This window comes from Petromyzon marinus, chromosome 30 (assembly GCF_048934315.1).
Source record: "Petromyzon marinus isolate PM22_M1 ecotype Great Lakes invasive population chromosome 30, UKy_Petmar_22M1.pri1.0, whole genome shotgun sequence".
Taxonomy (NCBI): domain Eukaryota; kingdom Metazoa; phylum Chordata; class Hyperoartia; order Petromyzontiformes; family Petromyzontidae; genus Petromyzon; species Petromyzon marinus.
The window spans coordinates 10,413,867-10,428,259 of record NC_133696.1 but is presented as its reverse complement, the minus strand read 5'-3'; positions in this window follow the sequence as shown (position 1 = coordinate 10,428,259).

Genomic DNA, 14,393 nt, shown 5'->3' with positions numbered 1-14,393 from the left:
GCACCTTCTTGACACCCAACATGTCACACACCTCCTGCAAAAACTTGTTGGAAAAGTTTTTGCCCTGGTCCATCAGCAGCTGCTCAGGAGCCCCCTTGTCAGCGACACACTCATTTACAAAGGCGTCCGCTATGGACGCCGCAGTCTGGTCAGCCAAGGGGCCAGCGTGTATAGTACTCCATCCCCATCAGTAGGTATCTACTTCCTCGAGGAGTGGCGGGGAAGGGGCCCAATATATCGAGGTCCACGAGCTCGTTTACCCGGGAATCTCTAATGGACTGCAGGGGAGCGCTTCGCACGACCGGCGGGGGCTTCCTGCGCGCACAGCCCGCGCACGCCGATACCCCACGGTGGATATAGGCAGACATGCCCGGCCAAAAATAGTGAAGACGTAGCGCAGCCTCGGTCTTATGGCTACCTAGATGGAGCAACTGTCGGGCGTGAACATCGGAGCATAACTGACTCCGCAGGTAAGAGGGCACCACCAGGACTTTATGGTTTACAATCGCGTCCCAGCGCATCAACAAGCCTTCCCACATGAGGAAAAACTTCCCCGACGTGGGGAGATCGTCAGCGCGTGCCGTCTCCACCAGTCGGCGAAGTGGTGCCAAAGCCACGTCTGCCTGCTGCCGGTCAAGAACATGTCAAGAACGGGTCGGTATCTGCCTAGCCCCAAATAAACGACTGTCCCTTCGCCATGAGCACATGCAAGAGCTTAATGATGGTAGCAAAGTTCTCAACAAAACGGCGGTAATAGGATACAAACCCCATGAATCTGTGGACTTCAGGCACAGACATGGGTGTTGGCCAATCACGGACACACGCCATTTTGTTGGGATCTGTCGCGACCCCCGACACATTAACGACATGACCCAAGTATTTTATGGAGGAGCGAACCAGATGGCACTTGGAGGGTTTTAACTTGAGGTTCGCGTCACGAATTTTCGAGAACACTTGTCACAACCGGGTTAAGGGCTCCTCGAATGTGCGAGTGAATATGGTTACATCGTCCAGATAGATGAGACACGACTCCCACTGCAACCCCACAAGTACCAGCTCCATCAATCGCTGGAAAGTGGTGGGAGCCTTCTGTAAACCCATCGGCAAACAGTTGAAATCAAAGAGACTTTGAGGCGTTATGTGAAAGCCGTTTTCGGCCTGGATACGGCATGTAGTGGTAGCTGCCAGAATCCTGCGAAAAGATCTAGTGTGCAGAACATTTTTGCTCCTGCGAGTACATCCAATGAGTCATCTGTGCACGGTGAGCGAGTAGGCATCCACCACGGTAACTTTGTTGAGCCACCTGAAGTCTATGCAAAACTGCAAGGATCTATCCAATTGCTTAACCAATGCAACCGGCGTCCCCCAAGGACTCGTAGATGGTGATATAATGTCCGACTCCATCATCTCCTGCACTGCCCGCCGCGTATGCTCCTTCTCGCTAGGACCCATCCTATAGGTGTTCTGCCGAATGGGTGGTGCATCGCCCATATCAATGTGGTGCTCCATCAGCGTTATGCGACCAACATCGTAGGGATCCTGACTGAACACGTCTGCGAAGTCACGCAACAAATTCCTGAGCTCCCCTGATTCCTTTGCCGACAGATCCTCTGCGCTGACCGACGGACTGTCCAAATGCATATTGTTGACAGTCTGCGCCTCAGGGTTCGAATGCATGGGACTGATATTTGCAAACAAGGTCCCTTCCTGAACTGTAATGGGTGTGTCAGCTGTGTTAAGGACCTGCAGGAACAGTAGCTGATTTCTGCGCACGACCGTGTCAGCTGCTGCTAGGCAATGGCGACCCACCACCTATGGCACCGCGGAGACAATGAGCGGCACATCCGACCGGGAAGTGACGAGCGGGGCGCGATATTGAAGCGGCACTAAGGCCTGCGCACCAGGTGGGATCGAGACCGTAGTCCCGACTAGCGCCTGAAACCCCAACGGGGTTTCGACACAGCCTTCGTCCGTCAGAATGCGAAGGGGCATGTGACTCAACAGGTCCGTGCCCAGCAAGCAGGGAACTGTGAGCACACTGGAGACCAGTACCAGAGCCCGTACCTCCAGCTCCCCGATGTGGACCGGCACTACTACTTGGCCTATTATCCCCATACTTCCCACATTTGCGGCTATGTAACTTGCCTGAACTGGCACGAGACGACGCTGTCCCTCCAGTAACAAGTAAAAGACACGCAGGGATATAATGCTGGCCGATGCACCCATGTCAACCAACACGCGGACACTAACCCCTGCCACCATAACGGACATCCAAGCCGTGGCCGCCACCACCCTTCTGGCTAAACGACGCCATGTATTAACCGTGTCTGGCCACATGCCCGGACCATCAGCAGGAATCCCGCCCCCGAGGAATGAAATGCGTAATGAGGTGAACCTGGGGTATCGGAGGTATCAGCACTCGCCTGAGTCGGAACGGCCGCGGACCGAGGCTGACAATCTCGGCTGGTCGTCTCCGGTGCACTCGTCATGCTGCGGCATCCACGGACGATGTGTCCCTCACGACCGCAGCGATGGCAAATGGCTTCTTCGGTGACCCGAGGATGCTCTACTGCAACGCGAGGTGCCCAGCGCCGGGGTCGGTGCTCCGCTTCCCGCGAGATCCTCGGATACTGCCGCAGGGCCGCCACCATCTCTCCCTCATCCTCCTCCGCCGGGGGTGCGTGGTTGGGGGCCGTGGCAGCCCCTCGACGTCACCGCGATCCCAAGCGACGTGTGCCACACTTCACACGGGTCCCGCCCTCTCTCCGTAAGCACAGAGATGTCATGCAACCCATAGCAAGGTGCGGGCTTCCTCCTCCACCCCCCGGCAGCATCACTCCTGCCTTCTGTGCCATGGCAAGGAGCCGCTCCGCCTCTAGCGAGTCCAGGCCCGGCTCGTTGACACCCTGCAGGGATCCTCTTTTTGCAGGCGGAATCCGGTCGAACACTGCCAGTGCAGGTGCGTCCAACACAGTGGGCAGCATCGTCAGGGCTTGTTCCTCCGTCCACTTCATTGCCCGGGCAGCTGCCTCGAACCGGCAGATGAAAGCGTGCCATTCTCTCGATCTGGACGCGAACCTCTTTATCGCGCCCAGCTGGCGGCTCCATCATGGTTCTCCCTCCGCAGACTGCCTCGGCTGAGTTTCGGGCTGAATCTCGCTCCCGACCTGTGTCCTTGCCCCTTGCCCGGCCAGCTGCTCTCCACTGCGCTCCAGTCGTTCATGTCCCCCGGTTGCCGCTGCTGTCGGCGGATATCGGGAGGACAGGCCAGAGTTTTCTCCCAGGTCCCGCGCGGGACGCACGGTCGGCGGTGTCGCTGGTGCTGCTCCATCCCCTGATAGCTGCTGCGGAGTGACTGCTCGGGAAGGCTGACCGTGGCTCCCATTCCCTCGCTGGGGAGGCGGTGTGGCTGATCTTCCCCCCTCTCGTTTGACCTCAGGACTCAGCCGGCGAAGCAGCGCGGTTACTGCCTCCAGCAGCTGATCCATCCTCCGATCCCTAGAGGATGATCTGTGGCGGCGCTGGGTCTGCATCGCTGGGTTAGTGGAGGAAGGTGTCCACACGGGACGAGCAGCTGCCACGAATCCCGCCGATGAGCCGGGGGATGAATCCTGACTCGTCGGTTCAGTTTCCGAGCAAATCTCGTCCCGGGCACCTAAAGCGTCTTCTGGTTGGGTCTCCCTGCTGAGTCTCAGCTAATTAATCATCGTCACTCCGCAAGGAGAAAGGTGCAGCGGAAATTAAACTTTGTTTAGGCACAAATTATATTTTTTATGTCTATTGTCCGCACTTCATCTGGAGCTAATAACCAAGCAATTAATTCGACACCACATCCCACTGCCTTTTCTGCTTTCATTTCTTTCATCGCCACGTCAAACAAAAGCAAGGTCAACTTTACGCTTGCAAATTATGCTAAAATAAACATTTCTCTGCTGTTTAGCTACCATTGCCTCCTATTCAAATTGTTTGTTGCTCCGGCAAGCTACAGCACACCATAAGTAAGTCTCAGAGCACTGCACCTAAAGTAATTAAATTTGTTTAGGCGCAAAGGACATTTTATAAACGACGACAACTTCCCATAATTCCAGCGTATGTGATCAAAATCAACAAGTCGCAGGGTCAGACTTTTTAAAATTTGGGAATTTATCTCAAAGAACCCGTATTTTCCCATGGACGCTCTGTCCAGATCTAAATCTTCAGAGGATCAAAGTGTTCATCAAGGATAGCAAACTGCAGGGAAATATTTTGAACAGTAATAAGAGATTCACACAAAATATCGTATACCGAGAAATCTTACAAAGTCATTGACTTCATTTATTAATTGCCACAAAAAGAATGTTACGCCCAGCTTTTCGTACCTGAATCTGCTATCACACAAAACGTATACTAACATCTTTATAATTACATCTTCCGTCCTGGGACGGGCTAGCAAGCTAGTTTAAAAATATACGTTTAGAGCATTTGGCTGCTATAAATGTCCACATGATGATAAGCCACTTGGTTGAGCTCTCATTTGTGGCCAGGTCCGTTGTGAAAAAAAGAGCTCTATAACTCAGTGGGCCTTTCCTGGTAAAATAAAATTAGTAGTTTTCAATCCATTCCCTTTGATGGCTCTACACACAAGCCGAAGCCTCGGCTTCTCCGGCAGCAGCACCTTGTAACAGTTGCCCCTACTCTGTCACAAACATTTGGCCTCGATTTTTCTTTTACTAACATTTTATAAAATTTCAAATATTCGTTTTTACTCTTCATTTTGCGTGCATTCTATGACCATGAAAATCACTGCTTGTTTGTTTTTACAGTGGATGTGAGCCCAGGATTCAAGAGCCATGTTTGTTGGTGTTTATTCAGTGCTCTGATATGGGCATAGCATCGGTGCACACAATTGCCATGGCACCTTAGTCGCCCAGCTTGCTTGAGAGGAGACCAACCCAGTGGTGTCCATTGCCCTACAGGTCAGCTTCTTCGCCGTGTCTCGTGTCCAACCTATATTGGTCTTTTCCCAATATTCTGCACAGACCACCACTCCTGGTGTTGGCATTGCCAGACCTTGAGGCATGCATTTTGGCGCTGCAGGGTATCTCAGCAGACGATCCATGATTTGCTTCTCCTGGCAAGTATATTTGTTGGTTGTGTAGATGCCCCCCCACCCGCCAATAATTTCATGAGAGAGTTGCATCTGCCGAAACCCACTCACAGTCTGTTTAGGCTCCGTCATGTGAGCCATTTTGGAATTGAAGCCAGATGCGGGCTCCTCACTGGGGGATGATTCCTCGCCGGCTCCATTCAGCAGTTTTGTCACTTGATTTTTCCCATTCTTTTTGCCAAAGGGAAGTTCTGGCAGATTCTGGTCAACTTAAACGTGCTCACGATGTTGTGGACATGCGTGCCTACCTGTGATTCGACTGCTTCCCTGTGTTACGACGTTCCCGTGGCCACGATATTGTTCATGATGCCAACCTGCGCTCGTGACCAATATGGAAATTCCCATCAAAGGAAAGAGAATCCCCCACAATACCATCACCTGAAGCAGAAACAAGTCAATAACGATACAATGCAAACAGAAACTTTAATCGGAATAAGCAATTACAATATACAATGGTTCAAAGTCCCACAGGACGAGGTGTTACTATCTCGCTGAATCTTGCAGTGGTGCTCATCTCCATCAGCAGCTCAAGGCCAGCAGTGGATTTTCCACGTTTGTCGCGTGAATGTGATGATATTGTAGCAAAGCAGTGGCCAACCTGCGTCTCCTGAGCAGCGTGCGGCTCTTTATCCTCCTCGCTTGGTATGCAGGAGGTCGGGGGTTAGATCCCGACCCTGACGCCTGTATATTTGGAGTTTGATGGGCCACTTTGTTGAGCGATCATTTGTGGCCAGGTCGCTTCTAAAAAGTAAGTTAATACCTTAGGGGGCTTTACCTGGTAAAATCGGAATGGTTGAATATTATTTGTACGTGTTTTGGTGATTTGTTTACCTTGTACTTTGCACTACTGTCATGTTTTTGTACTGTTTGTTGTAACATTCTTACCCCAGACTGGATATCTGTAAAAGAAGCTTTATAGCTCATCGGATTCCTCCAGTATAAATAAATATTCAGATTTTGACATGCGGCTCGATTGAAGGGGCAAGTCACCCCCTGCCCCCACGCATGTTACGCTACTTCATAACAATTATTGGCCCCTACTCCGAAAACCTGGCAGGACCCTCTTGAAAAAGAGTCATGATACTCAGTGAAGCTGAGTGTGTTGTGACTGCATGTAATTGCACGGTCCATATTGGGAAAGAGATTTGGATATGTGACCAATATAATAAACAAATCGGGTTAAGTTTATTTGTTTAACCATGTGACAACTCAAGGGAACAAGATACTCTCATTGCAAGAGTGACCGAGGTCACTCCGGGGAATCAATACAGAATCAATACAGAATCAATACAGAATGAATAGAGAATCTCTTATCTCCTCACCCACTAATCCAAAGCCATTCCATGGGATTCAGATTATCAATGTCAATGATTATGCTCAGCACACACTGTACTATGTGGGCATGTGTCATTTATGAATTGTAAGTTGCTAAGATTATTATACATAATAAAAAAAACTGTGTTAGATCACGTAAGTATAAATGTGTTGTTAACCTGCCACCACCCGAACACAGCCAACTAACAAGGTGTTGTTACATAAACAAAACATGACAATTAGTGACTATATATATTCTTAGTTTTTTCGGTAAAGTCACGTTGAAGAGAAACAACAAAATAATAAAATATATATAAAACAATAAAAAAATTCTCACGACGTTTCGACCATAACTCAAACGGTCATCTTCAGGTGTGTTGGTTCGCATAAATTTATTTTTAAACGGCGCATTTATTTATTTATAAAAAAAACGTTAGCGCCACGCGCAGCAATTTGGCAGTTTACCCAGGACTAGTCCATCTATATTCTGAAAAGAGGAGGGGGGAGACGAAATTTTTATAATGTATGCTGTCTGAAAGCCACTGTAAGCGTGAAAAATAAATTAAGAACTGAAATGGTTTATCAAATCTTTCCAATGATTGCTAAGATAGAATCCATCTTCTCGGTTAAAATTGTCTCTTTGCTTGTATATGTGGATAGCCTCATGAATGAATCTCTCATGGAAGCCAGATGGCTTACAAAGAACCTCTGTCTTGGAAAAGTCAATGGCATGTGAGCCCACTGAATTAGAACAATGATCTGCTACGGCCGAGGTGTTGGTCCTACCGTGTTTAAGGTCTGCTTTGTGTTCACGAATGCGGTCCGAGACATGGCGTTTGGTTTCTCCAATGTAACTACTACCACAGAGGCAACTTAGTTTGTAGACACCAGGGTATTGTATGTCCGGAATCACATCTTTTACAGACGGAACCAGATCACGGATTTTATGTAATGTGTTGAAACGGACCTGGATCTTGTGTTTATTCAAGATTTTGGAGATCTTTTTTGTGATCCCAGCAATGTAGGGTAAAGTGATGGTTTTGAAAGGCTCCTCAAGAGGGTTCTTCTTCATGGTTTGAGTGATAGCTTTGCGGATTGTATAGTCGGAGTAATCATTAGCCCTAAGAGCTTGGTGTACGTGCTTGAGTTCACTGCTTATGTGTTCCTGGTCGGATATGCATTGGGCTCTATGATACAGAGTCTTGATGAGAGAATTCTTCTGTGATGGATGGTGGTGGGAATCCGGTTTCAGATAAGCATCCGTATGGGTAGCTTTCCTGTAGACAGAGTGGCTCATTGAACCATCAGGTCTCTTTTTAATTAGGACATCCAAAAAAGGTATCTTGCCATCTATTTCGACTTCCATGGTAAATCTGATGGCTGGGTGTATGGAATTGATGTGGTCGAAGAATTGGTCTAGAGCAGGCCGGCCATGTGGCCAGATGACAAAAGTGTCATCCACGTACCTCTTCCATAAGGTTGGGCGCAGAGTGGCAGTCTGGATGGCGTCAGTCTCAAATTTCTCCATGAAAATGTTAGCTATAACTGGAGAAAGGGGGGAGCCCATTGGGGTGCCCTCAGTTTGTTTGTAGAAAGTTCCATTCCAAGTGAAGTATGTATTGGTTAAACAGTGTCTCACCAGGGGGGGTACCTCAGTGTTTAGTCCTTGATGAACCAAGTCTTCAATGATTGCAATGGTGTCAGGTACAGGAACCTTGGTGAATAAGGAAACTACATCAAAACTGACAAGCAGGTCGTCTGGGGACAGGGAAATACCCTTGATTGTCGATACCAGGTGAGTAGAATTTTGTACCGCAGAGGTGGTCTTTCCAGTGAAAGGATGCAGGATTTCAGACAAAAAACGAGCTAGTTTGTAGGTGGGGGAGCTGATAGTAGAGACTATGGGACGAAGAGGTGTATCTACTTTATGTATTTTTGGTAAGCCGTATAATCTTGGTGGCCTGGCAGCAGAAGGTTTCAACGAAAACTGTTTAGATTGATCAATTAATGCGGTTGAATCAGAAATTATTTTGTTGGTTTGTGTGACGAGGCTGTTGGTGGGATCTCTTTTTATTTTTGTATAACTACCATCGTCGAGTAATTCTTTAATTTTGTTGTTGTATTCTATTTTATCCATGATGACAGTAGCATTGCCTTTGTCAGCTGAGAGGACTACAATATCATTCCTCTTTTTTAATTTATATAATTCAAAACGCTCATCTTTGCTGAGGTTGCTAGCTGGCATCTTAGCGTTTTTGAGGGTTGCAGCGATTTCAGATCTTGCTACGTCTGCAGCGATGTGACCCAGGCCCCTGAGAGCAATGTCTACTTGGGCAATTATATCATTAACTGGTATGTGTTTAGGTGTGACTGCAAAGTTTAGACCTTTAGCTAAAACGGATTTCAGACCATCGGAAATAGAACTGTTACTGCGATTAATTACGACTTTATTAACGTCTAACTTTTTGGTGTGTGGGTCCGGTCTTTTGTTGAAGAGGAGGTTACATTTGGAAATCAGATTTTCCTTACATTTGGTCGACAGTAGCAGCTGAAGAGGCAGTCATATTGTCTACATGTTCCCAATCCGATGTGGACATTATTGCCGTCAATGATAAGTGTGATTTGTAGAGTGTCTTGTCTAACTGATCTAGTTCTGTGCGTATAAGTCTGATTTTTTCTGAGATAAGAGCTAAGCTAGTTTTGAAAAGAATTAGTTTCGCATTAGAAGAAGTTACAGCAGCAGAGGTCAGTGTAAATGCGATTGGTATTACCCCAGAGTCGCGGCATCTCTTCAGGAAGGTGAGAGACTCGATCAGCTGAGCTTTCTTATCCCGGAGTTTGTTGAAGGATCTTAAAGTTATGTGAAAACCCTCCCCGTAGAGGCGATTAAATTTTGATTTAAAGCTTTCGTGACTGCAGTAATTCATATTCTTAGTTTTTTCGGTAAAGTCACGTTGAAGAGAAACAACAAAATAATAAAATATATATAAAACAATAAAAAATTCTCACGACGTTTCGACCATAACTCAAACGGTCATCTTCAGGTGTGTTGGTTCGCATAAATTTATTTTTAAACGGCGCATTTATTTATTTATACTAAACGTTAGCGCCACGCGCAGCGATTTGGCAGTTTACCCAGGACTAGTCCATCTATATTCTGAAAAGAGGAGGGGGGAGACGAAATTTTTATAATGTATGCTGTCTGAAAGCCACTGTAAGCGTGAAAAATCACGCCGTTTAAAAATAAATGTATGCGAACCAACACACCTGAAGATGACCGTTTGAGTTATGGTCGAAACGTCGTGAGAATTTTTTATTGTTTTATATATATATTTTATTATTTTGTTGTTTCTCTTCAACGTGACTTTACCGAAAAAACTAAGAATATGAATTACTGCAGTCACGAAAGCTTTAAATCAAAATTAATGACTACTTCAGCCCACCGGTGTGTTGGAGAGTAAATGTACAACATTTACAATTTGAGTACTGGATCTACTCTCCAACACACCGATGGGCTGAAGTAGTACCTAATTGACACAACTTGTTTATGTACCAACACCTTCTGGTTGGCTGGGTGCGGGTGGTGGTGGATTAATGACACATTCATACTTACGCGATCTAACAAAAAACTTTATTATGAATAATATTAGTCGCGAAAGCCTTCACGTCAAAGATGATTATACTTATGTAAATACAGCAAAAATTTAAAAAAAACCCTTTGTGAGGCCACACTCGAATAATTAATGTATGCTGCCAACTCATTATCCAATTGTCATTTAAATTTTTTTGTCACAAAAGCCACCATATATATCACCATATATTTCTCCATTGTCATCACCTTGGACAAAAATAATTACTTAGCACTGTTTTTTTTCATTGCCGACTTGTGCAAAATGCTTTGATCAACATGTCTGAATTTCTCCAGAAGAAAGTTCATGTGTTTTTAATCATCTTTGCGAGAGTCATAATAACCCCAAGCTACACACAGAGCGACCGACCGCCAGAACTAATAATATAACGCTTTCAGCCTTATTCAGAAAAAAAAGTGTTTAAAAAAATATTTTTTTTGTGTCATCATTTGCTGTCCATCCAATTGAAACACTTGGGAACCCGATGTAATCGCTGCGGCTGCCTGGATTTGGACTGCAATTCTGAGCATCGTTGGCTCAAGCGCGTTGACTAGGAGCCGTATCCCCGCGAGGCGTCCAATCCCATCCCACTCGCTGTGCATTCAACACACGTTGTGAGATTGGCTTCAGAGGTCTCACAGCGACACAAGTCAGCGACAACTGCTACCCCAAGCACTTTTCGCAGCACCGCCAAGCCCTCCTTGCGAGTCGCCGCCCTGAACCTGGCGTGTGTTTAACTTTGTGTACATAGCAGCAGGAGCGATGGATACCACGGCGAGGGCTGGCAAAATGCAGACAGCTCTCATTACACCACCACCACCCCCCCCATCCCCCGTGTATTAAAGTCCCAAGCAACTGCGGAGTGTGAGAAATCGTAGCGGTTAAAAAAAAAATATGGCAGCAGCTTTCAAGTCTTCCTTCCAGATGATCAAAGATAGTGTCTCCGGTAAGACAAGCTCCCAGGGATGGGCTCTGAATTAATTCCGAGATGAATTCCTCCCACGGTATCCACGCTAATTGGACGCGAGCTTCCTGCCAGGCAAACGGATCATTCTACGATGCTGACTGTGCACATTCAGAGGTGCTGGGGAGGATGAGGAGCGAGGGATAATCCTTGATCAGTGTGCACTTTGCGAAGGCTTAGCGAGGGGCTGTGTCGTGGTGTTTCCGTGACCTTTCCCGTGCAAGTACGGCGGCTTAAAAATGCAGACAAATAAAACTCCGCCGTCAGTTTAACTAAAGCCATTCCAGCACGTTTGGTTTCAAGCCCATTGACATTCTCCTCAACAATGGGCAAATAGCAAATGGAAATCGCCTCATGAAATATTTAGCGCAGCCATTACCGGCCTGCGCATTGTATTTTAAACTTCATATGTATAAAATATGGCGATCAAAACTTTTATTTGGATTTGTATGCATTTTTTAACTCCTGTTAAATTGATAATGAAGCAATGGATTACACAGCATGTGGGCATGCAAGTTTACCTGCATGCTCCTATGAAAAGTGTTATTCGTGAGCAGCGACTGTATAGGTGTGGGTAGCGGTTGCTACCCCAGTGGCAAGATGTTATCGCACTCACCTGGAACACAGGAGGTCATGGGTTCGATCCCCGACCCTGACGTCTGCTGTATATTTACCACTATAATGAGCCAAGTACGTCTGTGTGTCCCGTGCGTGACGTCACTCCACGTCGGCCAGCCCCCCTCTTTAATGATCATGAACAGGTTACGTCCTCCACATGGACCCCCCCCTCATTAATAATCATGAGTGGGTGACGTCACTCCACATGTAGCACCCCCACTCATTAATAATCATGAGCAGGTGATGTCACTCCACATCGAACAGCCCCCCTAATTAATAATCATGAAGAGGTGACGTCTTCCAAATGGACAACCCCCCCCGCCATTAATAATAATTAGCGGGTGACGTCACTCCACATGGGGGGGGCGAGGCTCCTCCTCCCCCCTCCTCGGCTCACTACAAAGGCAGAACCCTCGCATCACGTGATCTCCGTAACGCTGTTGAGACATCGAAGTAAAAAGGACGTCATGATGAACAAGGGATTATAACCTTTAAATGAAATACATCCGTGTCACCGCGCCCTTACAAACTGCACACGAATTGATGCAATTAATATCACGTCGCGGTCTGATTTTCGCTTGCAAGTTTCAGATTTACTGAAATACACCCGTCCTTGGACGGACAAAAGGCGAGTTTTTTATATGTTCTCCCTGTGGTTGCATGGATTTTTCTCCGGGTCCACTGGTTTTTCCCTCCACATTTGTAATCAACATTCTTTTAGAGTATTTGGCTGCTATAAATTTCCACGTGATTTGCCGCTTGGTTGATAGATCAATTGTAGCCAGTTCGGTTCTGAAAAAGAGCTATGTAGCTCAGTGGGCCTTACCTGGTAAAATAAAAATAAAAGTTTATTTTTGTAAATTCTCTGTGCTACAGTCCCTGTGAGTTCAGTTCCTGACCATGCAAAACACCAGTGCCCATTGGTATCCAACACTGGCCTAGGGAATCACCAAGGTTGGAATCAGGCTTAAATGAATACTGAGTATTTGGTGAGTATGCATATTGTGTTGATACGTGGGATAAACAACGTCTTTCAAGGGAGTCAGTAGAAGTTGTCCTTTAGGCAGACTTGTCCCTGCCATAGGAAAGATGAATTTCCACCACTTCATCGGGACCACTTATTAAGATGAACACCACCCAAAGCCTGCTTATCATACTAATTTAAATGCATAATGCGCATTCCATCATAGGATCCCAAAGCACCATGCTTGAAACGCTGGAAACAAAAAAACAGAACCAGGGCAACCAACCAAACTAAAGAGGGAAGGCCACTTTAAAGAGATAGGTTTCAAAGCAGACTTCAATATATCCACCGACTCCGATTGCCTGATTTTAAGTGGAAAAGCGTTCCATAGTTTGGGTGCCAAGCTAACAAAAGCACCGATCACCAAAAGATTGCTACCTAGACCTGGGAGTGCTGAGCAGTTGGAGATCAGAAGATGTTAAGGGCCTTGATGGAATATATAATCATGAGGACCTTTTAGACCAAAGTGTACATTGACCAAAAGTAATATTTTAGAGCAATTATTTTCCCTCTCTCGAGCAGAGAGTTGACATTCTGACCACAGCTGGTCTCCTCAAAACACATCTGGGAAACAATTCATCATCAGTTACGCATGTGCACGCGTGTGTGTCTGTTTATTATTTCATCCATTGTGATAAATCGTTTTAATCCTACAACACTACTTTGGGCTGGTCTGAGTTAACAAAGCACACACCGCTATTAAATAATTCCATTCTTGACCAATAAAGTGCCCTCATGCCCCTTGAGCTTTTCTCAGTGCTTAATTACGTTCCTGAGCCAATAGACATTCCATGTTCCTATGGCGGGGACCGTACTCTATATTTGACAACTACCAATTCTGATTTAAAGCTTTCGTGACTGCAGGGATTCACACCTGATGATGATTGCTTGTGTTGCAGTCGAAACGTCGTGAGAATTGTATTGTTTTATATTTTTATTATTTTATTGTTTCCCTTCTACGTGACTTTACGGAAAGAGCCAAGAATATATATAACTACCAATTCATATTATGTGGTGCATCCTTACCTGACAATCGGTGGTGGCACTGGGCACAAGCAAAGGATGAACGCCTCAAACAGCTGGAGAGTGCCTTCTTTCATGAAAAAATATGGATGCATCAAATATCAGCTCAAATAAAAATGCTAATAAACGCAACCAGCTAATTCACATTAAAAAAGCGAACACATCGCTGTGCGCTCCATCTTGTCTGAATCTCTCTTCTCTTACTGTATCTCACCACGCGTCAATATTTTTTTGTCTACGCTTATCTTACCACATCTGTATGTCTTGTGTCATGTGTCTTCTGATATAATCACCACGATTTTTTTAAACTGAAGGGGGGGGCAAAGAATACGAATTTCTTAGTGCCCCCAATGTGTTGACACCACCACTGCCTCCAATGTCTCATCTGTGCCCAAGTTACCAACCGTGACCAGCACTGACAAGCCAATAGTTCGCCAGTTTAGCTAGTTTTGTTTAAATACAGAACACCTAACAATGAATGTTAGGACAAGGGCACAGCGTGAGATGTGTTTCTGGGTGTGAACACTTCTTTCACTTGAAAGACAAATGTGATTATAGGACACCTAGTCTTGCAGCCGTGAAGCAGCACACACATCGCAATGAGCCATTAAAAATGGATCTATCTGCATTGACTTTTCGTGTAAAGGAAGCCACAAATGATTCCCATTTGGACTA